Raw genomic sequence first — 10891 nt, 5'->3', positions numbered from 1 at the left:
AAAGCGGAGATGCAGGTTGCTTCCATAATCAGGTCCTCCCTTAAAGAGGGAACATGTTGCGGTGAGACCTGGCAACCAAACCGTGCATTGTGGGTGGGTATGATTCGTTAGCCACAACACCCAATTGGTAGGTTCCTTGATGCAGGGTTTAATCAGGCCAATAGGACGCAGGCTAAATGGATCAAGGGACCTATATATACGTATACACGTGACCCAGAGCTTTCTCTTTTGGTGCGTGCTTTGGAACACCCGCCCACATCTCTCTACTTTTAGGGCTTGTGCGTTGACTTTGCTATGCCATTGTGTGTCGTCTGGCATTGGGACAAGGGCACGGCAGGAATTTTCCCACTTGGCTGATTGGCTGTTGCCATTTGGGTTTCGCCTGCCGCTAGTCCAACCAGAGCCTATGCAACCACTCACTTGCTGTAATCAATAAAGTTGTGGCCTAAATTCTGCCACAAACCAAACCAAAATGTGAGTCTTGTGTGCATTTATATAAGGGGGAGGTTTCAAGGTCCGAACACGCAATGACCTGTTTATTCATCATTCATTCTTACTACTTAAAAGAAAGAAAGAAAGTTATAAAGGGGGGAGGGGCAGAAGTGAGGGGGAAAAAACACAGCTGTATATAAATAGTGTTGTTATCCTAATACTTATGTAGATATTAATGGCCTGCTACATTCTCTGTGTGCAAGCCATATGGCATCAAGCAAAATTTATCATACACTTTCGAAGGCATTTTCCTGTCACTTTCGTTATTGCAAAATATTTGATTGAGGTGGGAAGGAGGGAGATTGTTCCACAAGAGCAACATATGTGCTGTGCATCTGAATTTCCCAGTATTAGATTGACCCCACATGCACAACAGTGTTCAAGAACTATAGAAAGTAATGCATTGTTTTGTGATATCTGAATTCATTCATATGGAAAAGAGGCATCTTCCTAGTAATAAAACAGACTTTTATGAACAGAGAAACAGTGAATCTGAACCTTTCCTGTTCAGTGTAATGTGTTCTGCATTCAGTGTTATTTACTGGATCTTAGTGGCTTTTCTTTGCTCAGCCACAAGGTGGGAGTACAGGCAAAGACATGAACTGGAATTCAGAATTTTGTGAAGGAACTCACAGGAAGCCATGAGCAAAAAGGTGGCTGGAACAAAGGATGGGTGACTTTCATATGCGATAAAGAGATAACATAAAGCACAGCAAAGCCATCAACACGGCAGCGTCAAATTCCTTTCTACAGCAGCAGAGATTATCACTGGAAGACTGTCAGAAACTTCATCTTTTGGCCAGAGATTCTTGAGCCATGGGAGACAGCTACAGAAAGGAACAAGGTCTGTATTTTTTGCTTTTCCTTTGTCTTCCTGGAGCACTGAGTATTTCACTCCACTATTCTGTGCCTGAAGAAAAGAAAAGGGGGTCTTTGGTGGCCAATGTGCTGGAGGATTTGAAACTGGGAACAGGGGAGCTGTCAGCTCGCAGAGCCCATCTGGTTTCTAAGAACAGTAAGCAATATTTTCGTATGGATACCAAGACTGGGAATTTGTTGATAAATGATAAAATAGACCGAGAAACATTATGTGGCCAGACTGATCCTTGCTTATTACACACTGAAATTGTGTTGCAAGACCCCTTAAAGATCTTCAGTATTGAAATCAAGATAGAAGATGTGAATGATAATGTCCCCAAATTCTCTAAAAAGGCATTTGATCTGGAGATTCCTGAAAATGTCTCTCCAAATACACATTTCCCCTTGGAATCTGCCCGAGATGAGGACCTGGGGATAAATAACATCCAAAACTACACTCTCAGTCCCAATGAACATTTCCGGCTTGATGTTAAAAGTGAAGAGGATGGAAACAAGTATGTGGATCTTGTCCTGGAGAAGCTGCTGGACAGGGAAAAGGAGCCACACTTTGAACTGACTCTCACAGCTGTGGATGGAGGGGAGCCACGGAGAACAGGCACAGTTCAAATAAATATTGATGTTCTTGACATCAACGACAATTCCCCACAGTTTACTCATTCAGAATATAAAGTAAGGTTAAAGGAAAACAGCCCACGGGGCACTCTGGTCTTCAAAGTGGAAGCCACAGATTTGGATTTTGGTTCAAATGCACAGATCATCTACTCATTCTACAGAGTGCCTGAAGAAATATATGATCTGTTCCACCTAAATGAAATAATGGGGGATATCACCCTTTCTGGTCAGCTTGATTATGAAAAAGAAACCAGCTATGGCATGAGCATCAAAGCAACAGATGGAGGGGGGCTTTCAGGTCATTGCAAGGTCCTGGTAGAGATTGAGGATGTGAATGACAATGTCCCTGAAGTGTCCGTCATATCCATCACTAGTCCTTTGGCAGAGGATTCTCCCCTGGAGAAACTTGTTGCTCTCTTCACTGTCACAGACCGAGACTCTGGAGACAATGGCAGAACCATGTGCTCTGTGGAGGTAAATCTTCCTTTTATGTTAAAATCCACTATGAATAACTATTACCAGCTTGTGGTCCAAAGTCCCTTGGACAGAGAGAAGGTCTCAGAGTATAATGTCACCATCACAGCCGTTGACCAGGGATCCCCCAGGTTAACTTCAACAAGAATTATTAATGTTCAGATCTCAGATGTCAATGACAACCCTCCAGTATTTGAAAAGTCTTCATGTGAAATGCAGATACGGGAAAACAATATTCCAGGACTGCTCATTGGCTCAGTCCATGCTGCTGATCTGGACACTGAGAAGAATGCCAAGGTCACCTACTCCCTTTTGCCTGGGAAGGTCACTGATGACCTTGTGGCCTCTTACATCTTGGTCAACTCTGAAAGCGGAAATCTGTATGCCCTCCGATCCCTGGATTACGAGCAGATCAAAGAATTCACAGTGACGGTGAGGGCTACAGATGGAGGGTCTCCTCCCCTCAGCTCAGAAGTTACTGTCCGAGTCGTAATCCTAGACGAAAACGACAACGCTCCCTTCTTCCTCTATCCTCTTCAGAACAGCACATCCCCCTGCAATGAGCTGGTGCCCAAGTCGGTGGAGGCCGGCTACCTGGTCACCAAGGTGGTGGCTGTGGATGGAGATTCTGGCCAGAACTCGTGGCTTTCCTATGAGCTGCTGAAGGCCACAGACCCTGGTCTTTTCAGCATAGGAGCCCAGAATGGGGAAGTGAGAACCAGGAGAGCCCTGAGCGAGCGAGACACCAGCAAGCAGAGACTCCTGATCGTGGTCAGGGACAACGGGCTCCCTCCCCGGAGCAGCACTGCCATGCTCCATGTCCTTCCCATGGGTGGCTTTTCGGATCCTTATATGAAGGCTGTGGAGGTCAGTAAAGAGGAGCAGGAAGAAGATGGGAGCTTGACCTTGTACTTGGTGATCTGCCTGGCTGCCGTCTCCTTTGTCTTCCTCGTCTGCATTGTTTCCTTGGCTGCCATCAAGATCTGCAGGAGGGATCCCAGGGAAAGTTTTATCGCTGCCCCTCCTCACTTCCCACCTGCCAGACCCGACATCCCAGAGAACTGTGGCGATTCTCAGAGCGGGTCTCTTTCCAGGAGTTACCACTACGATGTGTGCTTAACCGGGGGGTCCTTGAGCAGCGAGTTCAGGTTCCTCAGGCCCCTCATTCCTGTATTTTCTGTGGGGGACCCAAACCTCAATGTGAACCAGACCCCTCCTTCTGCTTCCCAAGATATTCCTGACCAAGCGGGGAAAACAGAATCAGAGGAAAAGGTGAGGGATTATGCCAGTGAGCTAACTTGTGATTAATAATGCCTTTTGCTTGGTTATTAATAACATCAGATGTTCTTTAGTTGCTCTTCGTTGATAAGTTATACAGTGACCAGAGAGATAAGGCTTCAGTTTTTAATTTTATTTCAAATCGATGTCACAATTGTTTCCTTTTTACCCTACATCCTATTCTTCTTCTGTTCCTTTGTTACCTTATTGTTGAGTCCTCTCTGTATTAAACGTAGCTCAAAATGCTATGTACTAATCACAGTTGCTGCATATACAGCTGTGTGTACTAGAATATACCCCCTAATGTGTCTAACATGCACTCAGGGGCCCTTTATGAGACGGACTTCCCGGTTATATAAATTGTTTATAGGGACTCTTGGTAGTTGCACCCCATTTGCGGAGTAGCCTTCCAAGGGAAACTTGCCCAGAACCATCTTTCTGTCCTTTTTGGTGCTGGATTGAGAGCTTTTTTATTGATCCAGACTTTTAAAACAGTTTTCATTTCAAACAAACTCAATCTGGACTCTCTTTGTGTTCTGTTTTGCCATTTGAACTGCTAATATGTTAAGGGTTAGCTGGCTGAATCACATGGTGTCGTTATAATAATTAATTGGGGCAGTGGGATGACAATAAGAATTATCAGAGTGAACTGCCTTGTACTGATGCAGACCAGTGGTGCTCTATCGCAGTATTGTCTACAGTGACTGGCAGCTGCTCCCCAGGATTTCAGACAGGGATCTCTGCCGACCTACCTAAGGATGCAAGGGATTGAACCTGGGACTAACTTCAAAGCTGATGGTCAACCAGTGAGCCTTGGCTCTCTGATGCAAGGAGTAGGTCCTACAGTCTTTGGTTGGAAAATGGCCTTACAGAAACTTGGAAGTGTAGGAAATATATGTCTGAGGAAAGTCTATGCTAAGTTTGGGATAGATAGGATAAGAAATGGCTCATATTCAAGAAATTAGCTCTTTGACAAGGAACTTGAATGACGTGTTGACAGGTGCTATGCATTTTTCTTCCATAGACTTTTCTGGGACCCACACTCCCCAGAATATTTCTATGTTAGTACTGTATCAAGCTTAATAGCAGAGTAACATATTTGTAGTTGTTATTAAAATGCATTGTTATGGCCAATGTTAGTCAGTGGGATTTCATAAGGGTGTCTCCCACACATGCTCAGTTTGTGCCTGCTGTGAGAAAAAGTTAAGCATGTGCGTATGTTAGGAGCAGAAATGAATGAGGACCAAAGGAGAAGAGAAAGATTTATAAGTAAGGGTCATAGCTATGGCACTTTGGTTAAGGGTGATTTTGCTGAATCACCTTCCTCCATTATGATGAGAAATGGGTGTGGGCAATAAGTTCCAGGACTCCTCGTTTGGAAATGGTTCAGTGAATTGGCTGGAAACTTGGCAGTGTGTTTTATTTTCCATTTTGCGTTTATACAAGGGAATGATCTCCAGAAATGGTGGAACAAGCAATGGAGAAAATGGAAAAAGAGAAATGGGAGCCACAGCTAGGAGTGTGGAACATGAAGCCAGAGAATGAATTTTGCATGGGGAAGAGGAGTGAGGTTTTTGGGGGGGCACGAAACCGCTTTACTAATCCATGCAGCATTTTGTTATGGGCTCCTACTTGTATGAACATGGAACCCAATTCAATTAGTAAAAGTGACTCTCACTCTCTAAAGTATACATTGTGACTGGGAATTCTACTTCATTCCAAGCCTCTCTTTACCTCTTAAACAGAAATATTAATATTAATATTAATATTAATATTAATATTAATATTAATATTAATATTTATGCCCCGTCCATCCGTCTGGGTTTCCCAGCCACTCTGGGCTGCTTACATAATATATTAAAACATAATAAAACATCAAACATTAAAAACTTCCCGAAACAGGGCTGCTTTCAGATGTCTTCTAAAAGCTGTGTAGTTCTTTATCTCCTTGACATCTGAAGGGAGGGCATTACACAGGCAGTCTGCCACTGCCAAGAAGGCCTTCTGCCTGGTTCCCTGTAACTTCAATTCTCGCAGTGAGGAAACCAGCAGAAGACCACCAGAGGAGGACCTGATTCTCAGGAGAACTCTGCAGATTCTTGTGCTGGATCTCTATCCCAGGCTTACAACTATGAGGTGTGCTTAGCTGGTGGGTCTCTGAACAGCGAGTTCAGGTTTCTCAGGCCCCTGTTTCCTGTTTCCTCTGTGGAGCCTCCTAACACTCAGGTGAATCCAAGGAGTTCCAACGAGGGAGTCCCCAGTCATGCAGGTGAAAGTCAACATATCCTCCAGGTGAGAGTACCATTTGAATGGTTTAATTTCAAACATTTCTCCCTCTAGTTTGATAATAATTTTTTATTAAATTTTCAATTTTACATTTAAATATCCCATGATTTCCCTTCTCCTTCCATGATTCATTTTTCATACCCCTATTTTACTATAAGCATTCAAGTAAGTTTTCCACTTTTACCTCCATCAAAAATTATTTTCTCTATTGAATTTATCTTAGTGCTGCCAGTGTTTTCAGATGTATAAAGTCATTTTTCTTATATTTAGTAAATGTTTTCCACTCTTCTTTAATGTGTGTTCTTCTTGCTCTCTTATTCTCTGTGTTAAATCTGCATGTTCTGCATATCCTGTCAACTTAAGTTGCTGATCCCCTTTAGTTGGGACCTAGCACATTTTCCATTTTGGGGCTAAAAATGCATGGACCACAATTGTGGCATACATAAATAACCTTTTCTCACACCCAGGAATTTTAGTTTGGGTTTTTCCCAACAAAAATAACACTGATGTGTGTCTTTTAAAGTAGTTTTAAACATTTTTTTCAATTTTCAATTTCCCCATATACTTTTACCTTTTTACATGTCCACCACATGTGAAAAAAGTTCCCTCCGTTTCTTTACACTTCCAACATTTATCTGATTCTGTTTTATAAATCTTAGCCAACCTACTCTGAGTTAAATACCAACTATTAATGATTTTCAAATAATTATCTTTCAATTAATAAACTTTTCTCTCTCTAGTTTGGTCCCCCTATATCTGTGAGGTGCAAGCCTGAATTCAGCTGAGTGCAGGAAATCTGAATGCGAATTTGAAATTCTTCCCATATTTTTCCTGTTCAGTTTCTCTGTGTCGTCTTATTCTGATATTGTTCTTTCTGCCCTTGCATAGAGGCTTATAAACTTTCATATTTATAGTTTTGTGGTTTGATGTGCTATAGAATAACTTCATAACCTCTTTAAACTCTCTGTATGGGAGGGGGGTGTCATGCAAAAGCTGAGATACAGGTTGCTTCCATATGACCTGTTTATTGATCATTCATTATAACTACTTAAAAGAAAGAAAGAAAGAAAGAAAGAAAGAAAGAAAGAACGAAAGAAAGAAAGAAAGAAAGAAAGAAAGAAAGAAAGAAAGAAAGAAAGAAAGTTTTAAAGGGGGAGGGGGGAGAAGTGAGGGGGGGAAAAACACAGTTGTGTATATAAATTGATATAGTGTTATTATCCTAATACTTATGTAGATATCCATAGCCTGCTACATTCTCTGTGTGAAAGCCATATGACACTTGAATCAAGCAATAGTACAGTAACCCTACATTTTCCAAGGTGTTTTCCTGTCAATTTATTTATTGCAAAATGTTTGATTGAGGTGGGAAGGAGGGAGATTGTTCCACAAGAGCACCATATGTGCTGTGCAACTTGAATTCCCCGTATTAGATTGACTCCCATGCACAACAGTGTTCAAGAACTATAGAACGTAATGCATTGTTTTGTGATATCTGCATTCATTCATATGGAAAAGAGGCATCTTCCTACTAATAAAACAGTTTTTATGAACAGAGAAACTGTGAATCTGAACCTTTCCTGTTCAGTGTAATGTGCACTGCATTCAGTGTTATTTACTGAATCTTAGTGGCTTTTCTTTGCTCAGCCACACGGTGGTAGTACAGGCAAAGACATGAACTGGAATTCAGAATTTTGTGAAGGAACTCACAGGAAGCCATGAGCAAAAAGGTGGCTGGAACAAAGGAGGGGTGACTTTCATATGCGATAAAGAGATAACATAAAGTACAGCAAAGCCATCAACACGGCAGCATCAAATTCCTTTCTACAGCAGCAGAGATTATCACTGGAAGACTGTCAGAAACTTCATCTTTTGGCCAGAGATTCTTGAGCCATGGGAGACAGCTACAGAAAGGAACAAGGTCTGTATTTTTTGCTTTTCCTTTGTCTTCCTGGAGCACTGAGTATTTCACTTCACTATTCTGTGCCTGAAGAAAAGAAAAGGGGGTCTTTGGTGGCTAATGTGCTGGAGGATTTGAAACTGGGAAAAGGGGAGCTCTCTGCTCGCAGAGCCCAGCTGGTTTCTAAGAACACTAAGCAATATTTTCGTATGGATACCCATTCTGGGAATTTGTTGATAAATGATAAAATAGACCGAGAAATAGTATGTGGCCAGACTGATCCTTGCTTATTACACACTGAAATTGTGTTGCAAGACCCCTTAAAGATCTTCAGTATCGTAGTCAAGATAGAAGATGTGAATGATAATGTCCCCAAATTCTCTAAAAAGGCATTTGATCTGGAGATTCCTGAAAATGTCTCTCCAAATACACATTTCCCCTTGGAATCTGCCCGAGATGAGGACCTGGGGATAAATAACATCCAAAACTACACTCTCAGTCCCAATGAGCATTTCATGCTTGATGTTAAAAGTGAAGAGGATGGAAACAAGTATGTGGATCTTGTCCTGGAGAAGCCGCTGGACAGGGAGAAGGACTCACACTTTAGACTGACTCTTAAGGCTGTGGATGGAGGGGAGCCACGGAGATCAGGCACAGTTCAAATAAATATTGATGTTCTTGACAATAATGATAATTCCCCACAGTTTACTCATTCAGAATATAAAGTAAGGTTAAAGGAAAACAGTCCACGGGGCACCCTGGTCTTCAAAGTGGAAGCCACAGATTTGGATTTTGGTTCAAATGCACAGATCATCTACTCATTCTACAGAGTGCCTGAAGAAATATATGATCTGTTCCACCTAAATGAAATAATGGGGGATATCACCCTTTCTGGTCAGCTTGATTATGAAAAAGAAACCAGCTATGGCATGAGCATCAAAGCAACAGATGGAGGGGGCCTTTCAGGTCATTGCAAGGTCCTGGTAGAGATTGAGGATGTGAATGACAATGTCCCCGAAGTGTCCGTCATATCCATCACTAGTCCTTTGGCAGAGGATTCTCCCCTGGAGAAACTTGTTGCTCTCTTCACTGTCACAGACCGAGACTCTGGAGACAATGGCAGAACCATGTGCTCTGTGGAGGTAAATCTTCCTTTTATGTTAAAATCCACTATGAATAACTATTACCAGCTTGTGGTCCAAAGTCCCTTGGACAGAGAGAAGGTCTCAGAGTATAATGTCACCATCACAGCCGTTGACCAGGGATCCCCCAGGTTAACTTCAACAAGAATTATTAATGTTCAGATCTCAGATGTCAATGACAACCCTCCAGTATTTGAAAAGTCTTCATGTGAAATGCAGATACGGGAAAACAATATTCCAGGACTGCTCATTGGCTCAGTCCATGCTGCTGATCTGGACACTGAGAAGAATGCCAAGGTCACCTACTCCCTTTTGCCTGGGAAGGTCACTGAGGGCCTTGTGGCCTCTTACATCTCAGTCAACTCTGAAAGCGGGAATCTGTATGCCCTCCGATCTCTGGATTATGAGCAGATCAAAGATTTCAAAGTGACGGTGAGGGCTACAGATGGAGGGTCTCCTCCCCTCAGCTCAGAAGTTACTGTCCGAGTCGTAATCCTAGACGAAAACGACAACGCTCCCTTCTTCCTCTACCCTCTTCAGAACAGCACATCCCCCTGCAATGAGCTGGTGCCCAAGTCGGTGGAGGCCGGCTACCTGGTCACCAAGGTGGTGGCTGTGGATGGAGATTCTGGCCAGAACTCGTGGCTTTCCTATGAGCTGCTGAAGGCCACAGACCCTGGTCTTTTCAGCATAGGAGCCCAGAATGGGGAAGTGAGAACCAGGAGAGCCCTGAGCGAGCGAGACACCAGCAAGCAGAGACTCCTGATCGTGGTCAGGGACAACGGGCTCCCTCCCCGGAGCAGCACTGCCATGCTCCATGTCCTTCCCATGGGTGGCTTTTCGGATCCTTATATGAAGGCTGTGGAGGTCAGTAAAGAGGAGCAGGAAGAAGATGGGAGCTTGACCTTGTACCTGGTGATCTGCCTGGCTGCCGTCTCCTTTGTCTTCCTCGTCTGCATTGTTTCCTTGGCTGCCATCAAGATCTGCAGGAGGGATCCCAGGGAAAGTTTTATCGCTGCCCCTCCTCACTTCCCACCTGCCAGACCCGACATCCCAGAGAACTGTGGCGATTCTCAGAGCGGGTCTCTTTCCAGGAGTTACCACTACGATGTGTGCTTAACCGGGGGGTCCTTGAGCAGCGAGTTCAGGTTCCTCAGGCCCCTCATTCCTGTATTTTCTGTGGGGGACCCAAACCTCAATGTGAACCAGACCCCTCCTTCTGCTTCCCAAGATATTCCTAATCTGGTGGAAGAAAAAGAATCAGAGAAAAAGGTGAGGGATTATGCCAGTGAGCTAACTTGTGATTAATAATGCCTTTTGCTTGGTTATTAATAACATCAGATGTTCTTCTTTAGTTGCTCTTCGTTGATAAGTTATACAGTGACCAGAGAGATAAGGCTTCAGTGTTTAATTTTATTTCAAATCGATGTCACAATTGTTTCCTTCTTACCCTACATCCTATTCTTCTTCTGTTCCTTTGTTACCTTATTGTTGAGTCTTCTCTGTATTAAACTTAGCTCAAAATGCTAATCACAGTTGCTGCATATACAGCTGTGTTTACTAGAATATACCCCTAATGTGTCTAACATGCACACAGGGGCTTACATGCACTCAGGGGCCCTTTATGAGATGGACTTCCCGGTTATATAAATTGTTTATAGGGACTCTTGGTAGTTGCACCCCATTTGCGGAGTAGCCTTCCAAGGGAAACTTGCCCAGAACCATCTTTCTGGCCTTTTTGGTGCTGGATTGAGAGCTTTTTTATTGACCCAGACTTTTAAAACAGTTTTCATTTCAAACAAACTCAATCTGGACTCTCATTGTGTTCTGT

At 43.1% G+C, this 10891-nt stretch overlaps 2 protein-coding genes and 1 pseudogene across 3 annotated transcripts in view; all 3 read left to right on the top strand.

Annotated features, from left to right (window-relative positions):
- Positions 1–10891, top strand: part of LOC310849420 (uncharacterized protein) — a 79414-nt gene that overhangs the window by 37151 nt on the left and 31372 nt on the right. The window lies entirely within an intron of this gene.
- Positions 1–10891, top strand: part of LOC310848861 (protocadherin beta-16-like) — a 53438-nt gene that overhangs the window by 14441 nt on the left and 28106 nt on the right. The window lies entirely within an intron of this gene.
- On the top strand, positions 7229–10537 carry LOC310848863 (protocadherin beta-16 pseudogene; annotated as a pseudogene). The gene has a single exon. The product of its transcript is annotated as a protocadherin beta-16 pseudogene (transcript).

The sequence above is a fragment of the Podarcis gaigeae genome (genome assembly GCF_964106915.1).
Source record: "Podarcis gaigeae genome assembly, chromosome: 7".
In the NCBI taxonomy this organism is placed as follows: Eukaryota; Metazoa; Chordata; class Lepidosauria; order Squamata; family Lacertidae; genus Podarcis; species Podarcis gaigeae.
This window is presented reverse-complemented; position numbering and strand designations above follow the sequence as displayed.